The sequence below is a fragment of the Phalacrocorax carbo genome, chromosome 1 (assembly GCF_963921805.1).
Source record: "Phalacrocorax carbo chromosome 1, bPhaCar2.1, whole genome shotgun sequence".
NCBI classification, from domain to species: Eukaryota; Metazoa; Chordata; class Aves; order Suliformes; family Phalacrocoracidae; genus Phalacrocorax; species Phalacrocorax carbo.
Window position 1 is genome coordinate 7,205,792 of NC_087513.1, and position 13,745 is coordinate 7,219,536.

Consider the following 13,745-nt stretch of genomic DNA (forward strand, 5'->3'; position numbering starts at 1 on the left):
TGAATGATGTAATCTTGGAAAAACTGCCTTTTTCTTCAAAATAGTACCTGACGTCCTTTATGCTTTCTTTTGCAATTAACAGGGCTATAAAAAAACCCCACACATACCTTTGATCCTTCTCTTTTCCTGAAGAGCTAACCCTTGTATTCCATCCAGTATTTCCTCTGTTAACACGTATCTACTAGCCCTTGGTGGTATTCACCTGAAGTAGTTGTGAAACTATCAGCATTTTAACTTAGATTTGCAAGAAATACCCAAAGTGAGAGAAGCTCTTTACAACTTCAAATTCAAGCACACTAGTAACACATTCAATCATCTGTTTCCATACCTAGCGCCAGGTCTTTTTACCCAATACTCTGGTTCAGGATAATTAATATGAGCCAGATTGCAAGTAAATTACAGCATATTATAATTCTCTACACTATAACTCTATCCAGAGAAAAGATTTTCCTTTAAGTTGGCAATTAAAGATTCAAGTCTAGTCTGTGTGTGTGTTATTGCAGCACGGGTTTAAATTCAATGCTAAGGAGCTAACATTAAGAGTTTATCTCCCCAGTTCCCAAGCAGCAGAAATCACAGGAGTAGCATGCAACTACGCTGTTTAAACACACACACAAAGACAAAACAGTCCAAAGAGAGCCTGCCTGGCACAAATCAGTATTTTACTGTCATTTACTTTCTTCTTTAAACCAAAATGTTACAGCCCCTCAAAGAAAACAGATACAGATATTTCAGAAGCATATGTTTTAAAGTTTTATGGATAGCTGGCTGGCAAAACATTAAGTCTGAAATTATTGGTTTCCATGCTGTATAATCAGAGGGCAAAAGAACAGCTGGTTACAAGGCAGTTCTACTCAATACTTTTTTTACACTGCATCCAAGTTGAATTAACTTCAAAGTTGTAATCAGCAAAAACAGCAGTTAAAAAGAAGCAAAACTAAGTCACTTAAGAGCACGGCTATTAAAAAGAACATAATAAAAATTCCTAATATAGCACCAAGCTTCTGAGCGTCCCAGCTCAGTAAAACGCCCAAGCCAGTACAAATGGAAAATTCACAACAAAATAAGACTACTACTGTTTAAGAACCTACACCAAATCATTGACTGGCCACAAATAAGGAAGCACATAGAAGTACAAATGAAAGGAGCACTATGACACACCCTCCTCTTTGTTCATAGCAGGAATATTTACACTACAAAGCGTTGAAGCAAATTGCTTTTAGTTTCAGGCGCTGCTGATTGGCCACCGTATTTTATATACACACGCCTAGCAGGGCTTGAGTTTCGACTGTCACACAGCAGCTCTAGATTGCAGGGTGCGCATCAAGCGAAATAACCTGAGAAAACAATTATTTAACAGAAATGTTCTAATTTAACTGATCCTCCACAAAATACATTTCACAGACTCACAGAACCGTGGGACGGTTTGGGTTGGAAGGGACCCTAAAGCCCATCTCGTTCCAACCCCCTCACCGTGGGCAGGGACACCTTCCACTAGACCAGGCTGCTCAACCATTTGGTGTGAACACGGCAGACCGCTTTCATTCCACTATAATTCAGCGAAAGCTAAAAACGAGCCACGCTCGCGGCCAGCCTTTGCGCAGCTGCCTGCTCCAAACAGAAAACAGCACAAAGAAAGTTATTCTCAAGCGTACGCGGGGAAACAACTGCTGCAGGAGTTTGGCGACGGGGTTTTAAGTCACCACTTGACTCTCATTCAGCTGGCAGTTTAATGGCTTCGGTGGTTTCCTACAGGCAACCATCCACACCACAGAAAGAACCCAAAACATCTGATAATTGGCTCTTTCGCTGACGGTCCCAGCAGAGACCAAGGACTAAGAGAGGGGCTGTGGAGGCTGAAGCCCTGTGTGGAGCTGGCAGGGCTGCGACCCTTCGCTGCCGGGACGCGCAGCCGGCGCTGGCACTTCTCACCACGTACCTGAAGTACTACAAAAAGCAGAGGGAGCAGGTACTGAAAGCAGTAGTGCCAGAAAGTCACGCTAAAACACGGCTTCAGCCACCCACACCCTCCCGTGGGGTTGATATTACGGCCTCCCACCTCGACAGAAGAGGGGGGGCCCTCAGGAAGGCCCCAAGGGGTGCCGACCCACAGCGGTGACCCGCCCAAACACACACCCCCCACCCCAGACCCCTCTGCCGCCGCTCCAGCCCCACTCCCACCGCCCAGCCCCACAGCGGCCCGCTCCCCTGAGAGGAGCGCACCCCTCACCACCCCCTTGGGGGGGCCCCTTCCCCTGGGGCGGCCCCCCCACAGCCCCCTCAAACCTTACAGAGGGACCTAGGGGCATCTCCAACAGGGCTTCCCCAGGAACCCCCCAGCACACCGGGCTCCGCCGCCCCCCAAAACCCTCCAGAGCTCCCCACACGCTGCCCCCCTCCCCAGAAGAAATAGTAGGGATTCTCCAAACACACACACACCCCTCCGCTGGGAATGGAACAGTCTGAAGCACCCCAGTACCCTCCGGGAGCCGGCTCCCGCCTCTTCCACCTCCCCAGTCCCACCGGGGGTGCGCGCAGCCCGCGCTCCCCCCGAGGGAGGATGGTATTGCCCGCTTCCCCTCAGCTCTCTAGGAACCGAGTCCCACCCCGCCCGCTGCAACGGAGGGGTCCGGCGCGGCATTCCCCCCACGCGCCCCAGGAATGGAAGGGTCTAGCTGACCGCGTTCGGGGTGCCCCCCCCCCATCCCGGGGGGCCGCACAATGGCCGGACGTCCCGGCTCGCCCCTACCTTTGCTCGGCTTCCTCCTCCTTCCGGGGCCCCCCGTCCGCCTCCTCCCAGCGGCGCTGCCCTCCTTGCTGCCCCGAGACCGGCGGCCTCCAACCAGGAAGTGCCCCGGTGCGACACCGGCGGCCGCCGCTATGGAAACCCGCCCCGCCCCTCACCCGGCCCTCCCCCGGCCCGCCACCGCCGCCGCCATCTTGGACTCACAACGAGGCGCGGAGGTCTCCGGCCCCACCGCCTTCTCTCCTCCCGCCGCCGCCATCTTGGGCTGCGGACGAGGCCCGGGCAGCGGCGGGGAGACGACCCTCGGCGAGGCCGGGGCTGTTCTGGCAGCTGTAGGGACGGGGCGCCCAGCGAGGATGGCGCCTTTGCCCCCGGGCCGAGCCCTGCGCCCACCAACACCCAGCTCAGGCATCTGCCTGGGTGCTGCAGGCTGAGCCCACGCACCAGCACTGAGGCGCCTGGCAGGAGCGGGCATCCTGTGGAAAAAAAAGGGAGGGAAAAACACAAAACAGGCCTTGTGCCTCTCAGATTTATCTTGGCCATTAGGCTGTGCTGCGTGAGCTACCGAGTTCCTCATTTTGAAAACCCCATTCTGTTTTTTGGGGTTTTCTCTGGCAAACCACCAGCACTGGGTATCAAGGGTTGAAGTACAGCCTTATGGGCGAGCTTAGCAGGCCATGTGTGAAAATACACACGATGGTGGGATAGACACGGTTGCTCGTTCCAGGCATCCCACGCACATCACAAGGAGGACAACTTTGATCCCAGCCCCACCTCTTCCTTATGCAGAGCGCTCCCACTCCCTGGGTGCAAATTACTTACCCATATACATCCCTGTGCTTTGCCTGGGGCAGTAAGCCCAGATACAAATAAAACCGGAAAGGAAGAAGCCTAGAAATGTGACAAACAGCTGCTTGAGAGTATTAGACATCTCAAATGCCACGGTGGTGTCGTGACCAGAAGGGGCAAGTCTGATTTAAAAAGAAAACCATTGTGGTTAAGATGGAATTTGAAGTAGCAGTAAAATATGATGTTACATTAGAAGCAGGATTAAAATAAACAGTAGTTAAAACGTGCTACCAAAAGACATCCAGTAATAATATGAAAAGAAAGCAATGTTCAGTAAATGCTTTGAGTGTTTTAAACAATCCTGTGTTTGTGTAATAATTATATTAAAACACTCCCTATTCAAATAGTAACCAAGGAATTTAGCATAAGCTACTAACCATAAACTCTTTAAAATAAGCAGTTCCAGACAACTTGTGCTGAGTTGTGGGGCCCTCAACTTCCAATATTAATTTTTACTAAATCTTGTCATACAAAGACATTTCATGACAATTTGGAGAAGGCAGTGCTCCATTATTCCAGGGTAGATTAGGTGAGTTGAATTGACTGGTTAGCCAAAGATCAGTAAATCTTCTCAACAGATAAAACCATTTTCTAATAGGCTTTCTGTCCTCAGAGTTCTCTCTCATTTTACATGACAAATAGCCTGAATAGTGGTACTTCTGGAAAACGTGGAAGTATCATCCCTGGCATAGGAAATACCCATGCCGGCACGTCTCACAGCCTCCAAGAATCAAGCAAATCTAGATGTATTAGATGTATGAGCATGGTTGCATACAACATGTTTATTTCATGTAGGAGAAGATGGCTAAAGGCAGTAACACAGCAGCTCAGATGGCTTTTGTCTAAATGTTTCCTCTCTTCTTGTTATGAGGAAGGGTAACAAAACAAAAATTACTGATTGCTTTGCAATACATTTCGGAAAGTAATTGTGATTAACTAGCCTGTCTAGCCTGTCAGTATCCCATAAATCCCAAGAGGGATAATGTGGTTGGATCTGACTCCTTCCAATTTCAAGTCTTAATTGTCTTTTTAAAAATTTTAGAAGGAGTTGGAATATAAAAATATACGTAGCTCTCTTCCAGCTAGGGAGTTGTTTCCTCCCCAAATGGCTAATTAGTTAAGATAAATGTCTTCCACCAGGAGCTCTCTACTTCATCTGAACCAAACTCATCTCTTTTTCATACATTCTCAAACTCTGTATCATCACTTTTGTTTCCCCATATGCTCATTGTTTCCTCTTGCACTACTATAACTCGGATGTGGAACAGTGCTAAACTCACAGCTTTCCAAGCGGCTGGCAGCGATATCCTTGTTTTATCGCTACTCCCACATACAGTCCTGCAATATCTCTACCAACACTTCGGTTTTTATTACAGTTCTTAGTCTGAGAACGTATATGCAACCATCATTATTTATAAAGCTTAAAGACCTACCTGGCATGGCAAGAACAGAGAAGAGATATTGCCCATGTCTCTGCTGTCTTTGGAGGAGCGTCCCCCGGGAAGCAGGCAAATCTCAGCATGGTTCTCACCGGCCTTTGGCCCCTGGTACACCTACACTGTCCTCAGCACTAGTCCCTTATGTCACCTGCCAGCCGACCCCATGCTGCTTGGCTCACACGATTCCCAACGTGCTGATTTATCTTCCACATCACGTAGGCGGGATGAGCAGCATGGGTTACATGGTAGAAAACTTGCCTGTGTCAAGTCCATCTCCTCTCTAAGCGGGAAAGCTGCAGTTTGCTCGCCGAGTGTGAACTTGGACTGGGGAGATGCAAGGCACATTTGGAGTTCTGTTGGGCTTGGGCTCACGTTTATGATACAGGCTAGACCTATCAACTGAATTACATTCTGAACTGGTGGTGTGGTTTAGCCCCAGTCAGCAACTGAGCCCCATGCCGCCACTCGCTTACTGCCCCACCCCAGCGGGATGGGGGAGAGAATTGGAAGGGCAAAAGTAAGAAAACCTGTGGGTTAAGAACAGTTCAGTAATTAAAATAAAACAGTAATAGTAATAGTAGTAATAATAATAACAATAATAATATAATGAAAATGAAAATAATGGGGGGAACCTGGGGAGAGGGAAAAAAAGCAACCAAACAGCAAGTGGTGCAACCACGCACCACCCACTGACCGACGCTGCCAGTCCCTGAGCCCCAGTCACTGCTTCTCACTGCCAACTCCCCCCGTTAATATACTGGGCATGACGTCATATGATATGGAATATCCCTTTGGCCAGTTTGAATCAGCTGCCCTGGCCGTGCCTCCGTCCCTCCTGGCTTCTTGTGCCCCCGGCAGAGCATGGGAAGCTGGAAAAGTCCTTGACTATTGTAAACACTACTTAGCAACAACTAAACCATCAGTGTGTTATCAACATTGTTCTCATCCTAAATCCAAACCACAGCTCTTTATCAGCTACAGTGAAGAGAATTAACTCTGTCCTAGCCAAAACCATGACAACCAGTAATATCTGTTGATGTTAGAGAGGGTTCAGTGTTTACATCAGAAGGCGACCTGGTCTGTGTTTCAGTTTGGGTGTTGTACCAGCCACCTACAGCTATCGCTGGAGGGACAGAAGTGAACACCTCACAAACTAACGCTTCATCTCATCAAGCCTATGCTTAAGATGTACCACATCAAGATGCTGAGCACTCAGCATGGCCACTGACATTTGGCAGTGATACTACAAAGCCAGAGTCAAAATAACAGAGTATTAACATTCCCTTTTAAAGTATCCTACTCCCTGTAACATTGCAATCCTTCCTACTGGACTTCAAAGGAACACAAGAATCGTATTGCAAAAATGATGAGATTTTCATCAGCAATTATTTCTCAGTGTGCTTTGCCCTTTGGGTTTTTTTAGCTATGAAGCTTAAGAAACCCATTCTTGTCAATAAAACAGCATTTTAAAAAATCAAGCTGAACACAAAACATATGTGCAGAATTACACCAGCTAACTGCAACATCTTATGGAAATAAATTAGTCTGTGTTCAAGTCCTGTTTACAGTCTGCCCCTACTGTTTCAGCAGGCTTCCTAGCTGAATCAGCCCTGTGAGATTTGAGTCTTGCCATGGGACAAGGGAATGAATTTGATGATCCATCAAGAGTCCTTCCTGAGCATCTGTCTTTCTTCCCGGGCTTCCCAGGTCTCCACAGCACACTCAGCTCTGCAGGGCTGTCTGCGTACTGGTGCACATACATGTCTTTTGCTGTCACATGCCTCAACAAGTCATTGATAGAGCTGTTATCCCTTACAGAGGGAGGGTTCAGAATAATGACGGCTTTGAAAATCAAAGCCCAGGCTTTGAATTGGCAATTGTAGACTGGAAGGCCACAAAAGTTCTGGAGCACTCTGTGGTGGTGGCCTATCCCTATGGCAGCCCACTGGGCTAAATGTATAAATTCACATAAGGACACAGCTGCAGCCCTGAAGAGCTTGACTTTGACTTTACAAAATTATGCATTCTGTGAACTGAAAAGACAGCAGTTAATAGAAGTTTGTTGGTCCTAAAATAATTTTGGAAACTATTTTTTGCACTGTTCCTTTTCAAATTGTATTTGTGCTATAGGTTTGACTTACCTTCTGTGGTGTGTAGGGTTTCAACATATTCTCCGTGGCATATGGCACTTCTAGTTCTGCTTGCAGATTGTTTTTAAGGCACATGAGCTAATGTTTTTTTTTCCTGTGTCACTCAAAATACAAACTATTTATGCACAGGCATGTACCCCGAGAGCGAGTGGCTCAGAAGATCCTGCAGGTATCTGAACAAATACAAGCCTGCCTATTAGTCTGAAGTTCAAACAGTTGCCCGCTCAACCTTTGAGGCTTGTCACTTTGAAAACCTACTCTAGTCATTACAAAGGACATAACTCGAAATGCCTGGTTTGATATGAAACATTTATAGGACTATGTACAATAAGTGCCAGATGACTGTTCTTTCCAGTATCAGCTGCTATACCACCTGCTGGTTTTGCTTTTGTTTATTTTCCCCAGAATGAAAGTTGTGGGTGACTGTGTTTTAGGTGTTACTTTCTGTTGTCACTCGCTTGATCGTGTCATAGACATTTCCAGCAGCTTAGCATCAGCCTGTTCTGCAGAGCAGATGAGTTAGGCAGAGGTTTGCCTGTACACGCGTGGCAGCACCAGCCCACCATGTTATGCTGAAATACTGCATTGTATTGAGGAAGGGATGTGTTAAAAGCGGGGGTGGGAGTGGGACTCCAAGCAGAAGGTTTTGCCCTGTGCTTCACTATTGACTGCTGATGGAATTTTTCCTGGCTGCCTAAAAGACTGTTTTCTCTTTCTTTTGGTTTGGATCCTTTGCTCGCCTTCACTCAGTCCCGCTGTCTGCAGGCTCCCTTGGTTTGCTGAGGTTCAGGCTGCATTGATTCAGGTCGCTGTTCCTGTCTCTGGTGGCTCCTGCCATGGGAATCGGATTTGGATGTATGCAGCACTTGCTGCCTGATGAAAGAGCTATCCATTCCTGCCCCCTCTGTCTGTCAGGACAGATATTCTTCATCTCCTTCCTTTATTCACAATTTTTCTGTCTCCTTTAGCATTTTCTTGCCTTTTTCCATTCGCCTCCTTCTGTCTTATTACTTCTGTTACTTCAATATTCTCTCGTTTCTTTTAAATGTTGACTTAGCTTTCAGTATTCTTTTATCTATAAAAAGTACACATAGAACAAAGTTTAATACACTGATACAGTACAGTGAAACTTTTTTAAATGTCCTCTTAATAGCAAGTAGTTTTTCAGTGAATTGAAAAACTTCATAATACCAAAAATATGTCACTTACCCATAAATCCCACGTCATATAACTTCCCAGAGATCCCTTTCTACATTGACCAGATAGATAATGCAAGATGCTGTGTGTCAAAACTGCAAAAGTTAGAGAAGGAGGTATGTGTGGCTGTATCAAAACTGAAGCATAGGATGTGTTTGAAACATGAAATTGGGGTGTTTTCGTGAACCAGAATTCTAGATTCTTGTTACCCAGATTTGATCCTGCTCCCACAGCAGGAGGAGAAGGGATTTGACAGAAGAGAGGGAAAAGCTATAATCAAATCGTACAGCTTTCAAACCAAGGGAAGGTAGAAGATAGAACAGAGAAAGAAAAGGAACAGATAAGAAAACAGAAGATTAAGACTTATTGGCAAGGATGTACAACAAAATAAAACATTAGCTTCATCTTTTGGCTGCCTTAGTGTGGGTTTGCAGTGCAGCAGTTGGAAGATATGTTTTTGTAAACTCTGAAGATCTGGTATAAGTTACAGTAAGAGAAGGAACCTGGAATCTCATGACAGTATTTTATAGAGTCCGTTTTCAGAGCACAGTCACAATTATGGCGAAGTTTATTATCACTCACCTGTAACCACCAGAATGTCAGAAGCTACTCAAAGTTAACAGAAATAGAATCATTCCTTAGACACCAACAAATTTTAAAACCTCAAAGGGATACATTTTTATGAAGTAACAGGCAAATGAAATTGGGACCCTATAATAAAATGTAGATGCTCTGTGCTGTAATGGTGCATCTTGCAAAAGGTGTAATTACTTGTCTAATGTAGTACAAAAGTTAAATCTCTGTGACCTTTTTCATTTGCTGCTGAAACAAGCAGACAGGGAAGTGTCAATGACTGATGGAGAAGAAATACATTCAGTTCGTTCAGGTGAAGCTCCTTGTGGAAGATCAAAAACTTTTTTCCAACAGACCAGTATTTAGTCTTCTCCCGGCTCCACTTCATGTAAAATTTATATACCCCAGCACAAAATGGGGGACGCAAGGTGGGCTTTTAAGCACGTTTTTCCTCCTCTGCCTTGAGCCATCTGCGTTTGGTCAGCCTCCTGTTCAGGGTAGAGCAGCGTGAAGGTTTCCTATGAAGCCTTGACTGTAGGAACGGCTTGCCAGGCAAATGGAAGTCCTCTCTGTTTATCTCTTCCCTAATCAAGCCCATATAGCAACTGTAGAGCGAAACAAGCTGACTGGACGGTGGCCAAGCTCTCTCAGGCTGTTTCACGCCAGAAAGCAACCAAGTTCATTTCCCACAGTAGGGCCGTGGCACAACTGGCAGTAAGGCTGCCCGGATACGGGCACGTTGGGTAAGTCACATTCCTGGCTAATGAGGAAGATGAGCTCACAGAAACTGCCGAGGCTGGTGTTTACACCAGGTCTTGCTAGGAACCAGTCACCCAGTTTCATCCTGTAAGGAAGCCATGGGACCCTGTGGACAGGCATCAGCGTTAATAAATTCACCCCTCACCATTGGTGAGCAAAGCCAGCTTTAGGCTGTAAAGCAGTATGAAGCTTCCCAAACATTTGGCACATACCTCTGGAGTGTAAACATGCTTTGTCCTGTCACAAAATTTTTATGCAAAGAAGAGCTTTCTGAAAGATGAGGCACCAAGCACCAAATAACAGACTTTTTCCTCAAAGTTTCCTTATAATGCAATAATTTGCTGTCACATTTGGAGTTCTTTCTCCCTCTCTAACCTCAAAATAATAAGCAGGATTCAATCTGGCCACACTGCAGATCAATCAACATCATGAAAGGTGGATTTTCTTAAATACTGGGTTGAGGGGAAAGTGAATTTGTGCAAGGACACACATACCTTGAGATATATGAGCCAATCGGCTTAAAATGTTGTTTTGCCCTGACCTGACAAGGCTTGCTGTCTGTGGCATCACATAATCTCTTTTAATATACTACCAGGAAGGTGATGGCTGTTGGAAAATGCTCCTAACTGCAGTTTATCTCGAAGGCTGACACCTTAATAGAAACTATACCATCTCTTTGGAAACCCTGTTACGAGCAGATATTAATAAGGCTTGTGTTGATTCAGGGGAGAAATTGATAAGGAAAGACCCTGAATCAACTTGTTATAGGTTTTGTGCAGAAGCTTAAAAAATTGTGTGTCGAGGATTTCAAAGCAGTCACTGCCAATGGACGCACCTCTTTTACTTGATAAAGTCATAAGGTTTTGTCCTGCACATCAATATGTTTTCCTAAGAGCGTACTTCTCTATTCATCACCGTCAGCGTGATTTAAAGTTGTGCGTTTAAGACTCCAGTAAGCTTCTTTGCAAACACTCTTGAGAATAGGATCAAAATGGGAAGAGATTACATGTAATCTAATTATGTTAGGTTCCATTTGAAATCCTTCAGTATAAAAATTAAAAGAATACGACACAGCTTTACAATATGCTGTAGTTCACGTGGAAATTATATGAGCATGTGTAAATGAGGCAACATATAAGAAAAGATTGCATGCTGGGTATAGGGCATTGTTTGCTTTAAAACGTCTAAATCTGAGGACTAGATTGGTTTGGGGAACTAAAAATAAATTATAAGAACTTTACCCGCTGTGTCATTAATGTGAAGCTAGCCTTTGCCTCTTACTCTCTGGCCACAGCTTACATGAAAAAGCTGGCGATGAAAAGATCTGTATTTAAAAATCAACACCGAACATGACACTGGTCAGCGAGGCTGTGGCTGGAGCAGCACTGACACTGAAGATGAACATCTGTTCACGGGACAGATGGTGAATCTCTGTTGCAAAGGGGTCTGTACATTCACACCACAACACTCACTCTGCGGTAGGGGCTGTAAGGACATCCATCATCACCAGAGACTGCTCTGAGGGGTTCTTAATTTCCACAGTCTTTTCAAAAACACACAAGTGAATTAAATTAACTTTGGCTGTCATGTCAGGAGGGGTAGTTTCACTGAAATTGCACCACTTTAGGATCCACACTGAATCAGGCCTCAAATTATGTATTAAATATCTCATACTCACGTGTGCTCCGAATCTGCTTGGGGGGAGGACATAGAAAGCCCTGTGGTCTCACTCACCTTGTGCATTAAGTGCTTCAAATGACCTGGTGAGCGGCTCGGGTGCAGTACTTCCCCTCCACATCACCACCAGTGCTCCCGATCCATCCATGATCAAATTCAGAACCTGACTGTGCTTAGTTTGTCACTCAGGTTTTGGAATGGAGGCTGTCCTTCCTGGACTTGGCTCTGGAGCACCATCCAAATTCCCAAACTGCTCTGAGAGATTCCTCAAAACTGAGATTATAGAAATTTCATGAGAACTTCTTGTCCAGCTATATTTCCACTACCCTGAGTTACGTCAATATCGGATTCAGAAAACAGGTTCCTTTCTCATTCTGAATTTGATCCATGAACTTAAGAAGTGTCTACAAAGCCCCCTTAAGAAGGAGAAGATTGGATTTCTCTTCAGATTTTTCTCTGATTTTAGAAAATGGATCAAGCTGCAAAATTCAGACATGCATTTTGCCGTCCACAGGACTCTCATTCTAGCTCACTGTAAGGCTACAGATCATTTGCTGAGGCTATTTCCAGCCCAGTTCCAAACATTTGGGCACATCTCGATCCGATGTTGTGGTCTGGGTCTGTCCAATCTCAGAGCAGCAGCTAGGGAATCCTCACGTTATGTGCTGTACAACCAAAAGAAACAAATACATTTAAACAATGAAATAAGTTCTGTACCAGTTGCTGGCCAGATGGCATTGTGAATTGTTATAATTCATCAGCAAAACAGAGGAAGGAAGTGTTTTAAAGCAAGATTATATTATTTTCCTTAAGTTCTTATTATGAAATCTTCCTGAAGTGAACTTTTAAAACTTGAAAACCTTTCCAGAGGGAATGAATGGAACAGGGCAAACCGGAGACTCACTGGGGAGTAGTTAAAAACAAGGGAAAAGCATAGCATGCCTGTGAAATAAAGGAAGAGCCCGTTACCAGGTTTTCAGCTGGGGAAGGCAAATGAAGAAAAACACAAGTAACAGAAAAAAAAAAAGTTGTACATAAAAGTATATGGTGTTTCTGCCCTCTTAATAATTATCGATTGGAAAGCATCTAGGGTCTTCCCTCCCACTGGAGGGAGATAAGACTGAAAGCTGAGAAAGCAGCTAAGGCAAGCAGTGATATGTTCGCTGTTTAGGGAGACACCAAGGTTTAACAAATTACTGCCAATAAAGTGCCTTGAGATCCTTAAGAAAAAATGCTGAGAAAAACACATTTTATTTTTGCAGTCATTTAAGAAAAAAAATAGATTTGAAAACCATGAGAAAAAATGTGTCTTAAATGAAAATGACCCCTGACCATTAAGTTCACTCCAGTCAAATAAAACACATCCTGTTTTTGTAACTTTTTTATACAAGGCAGGTCCTGGTCCCTATACACTCTTTCCAGCCAAGGATTTGACCCATAGTTGAATTTTAATTAGAAGCAGGGGAGGCGATGGAAAATACAAGTTGCTGCTCCCACTTTGGTTAAGATAAAGGGTGAAAACGGCATTTGGGAAAATGCAGAAAATGGAGTAAGTTCATTGTAAAATTGGTTGGTACAAAGAGTTTAGAAATATCTTCTGGCACAGCCAATGTGGCCACTCTATCAGTTAATTAAATCACACATAGTTGGTCACTTAAAATACATCCTGGACTTTCTATACAATCATGAAAATCTGTCACACAAGCTGCATCAGCCTTTTCTTGATAATTTTGTTCTGGAAAGTCTGCATTGAGATACAAAGGCATACTCGTGTTGTGTCCTGCATCAGTCACCCTAAATCCTTCCCATGGGAAGAAGGAATTGTTGGTGAACCCCCACCCTTATTGTGCATAAACAAACCTTTTTTTCTCCTCGTCTAGGCTTTGTGGAAGAGCTGGGACTTTGTGGAAAAGCCTGGTATGTGCGAGTCTCCGGGCAAGCCATAGGCGAGCAGGGTCACCAGAATATCTAACCACCTTTTTTGTGAGACTGCTTATCCAGAGACTGCTGAACGCAGGTCTACAGCCTGTTTCATGCAAGAAGTCAGATGAGAGGATCTCCTCATCTGGTAGGGACCTGGGGTAGGATTGGTCTCACACAGCCTTAGGTCTCTACGATGTATGTGCCTACATGTAAACTAGGTGTCTAGACCCCCATTCTGGTTGCTGGCGGGCTAGTCAAAGGAGTTCGGGGCATGATTCAGCTCATTATAAAACAGACACTTATAGCTGATTGGATTAATCACACCCTAAGCTCCACTGACCAGCTCTTCGTTGATCATACTGGGAAATTACTCGATAAGGACTTGCTCGGCTTTCAATGTCTGCTGTATAAACGCCCGAGATCAGGTTCAGT

General features: G+C 44.9%; 1 protein-coding gene and 1 long non-coding RNA gene across 9 annotated transcripts in view; both read right to left on the reverse strand.

Moving 5' to 3' along the window:
* The window catches only part of USP6NL (USP6 N-terminal like), a 129,558-nt gene extending 126,691 nt beyond the window's left edge, over nt 1-2,867 (reverse strand). Inside the window, exon 1 of one of the 7 annotated variants that reach the window (XM_064442880.1) lies at nt 2,750-2,867. The gene's annotated coding sequence lies outside the window, so the exon portion shown is untranslated. Of the gene's footprint in view, nt 1-107; nt 402-1,473; nt 1,914-1,939; nt 2,100-2,291; nt 2,359-2,437; nt 2,605-2,680; nt 2,704-2,749 lie in introns of those variants that run through there. The other 6 variants (XM_064442918.1, XM_064442903.1, XM_064442910.1 and 3 more) reach the window with 6 other exon arrangements.
* Nucleotides 2,868-10,968: 8,101 nt separating this feature from the next.
* LOC135311942 (uncharacterized) overlaps nt 10,969-13,745 on the reverse strand; it is a 32,400-nt gene continuing 29,623 nt past the window's right edge. The window contains exon 6 of one of the 2 annotated variants that reach the window (XR_010371501.1): nt 10,969-12,055. This is a non-coding gene — a long non-coding RNA (uncharacterized LOC135311942). The remainder of the gene's footprint in view (nt 12,056-13,745) is intronic. The other variant, XR_010371502.1, reaches the window with a different exon arrangement.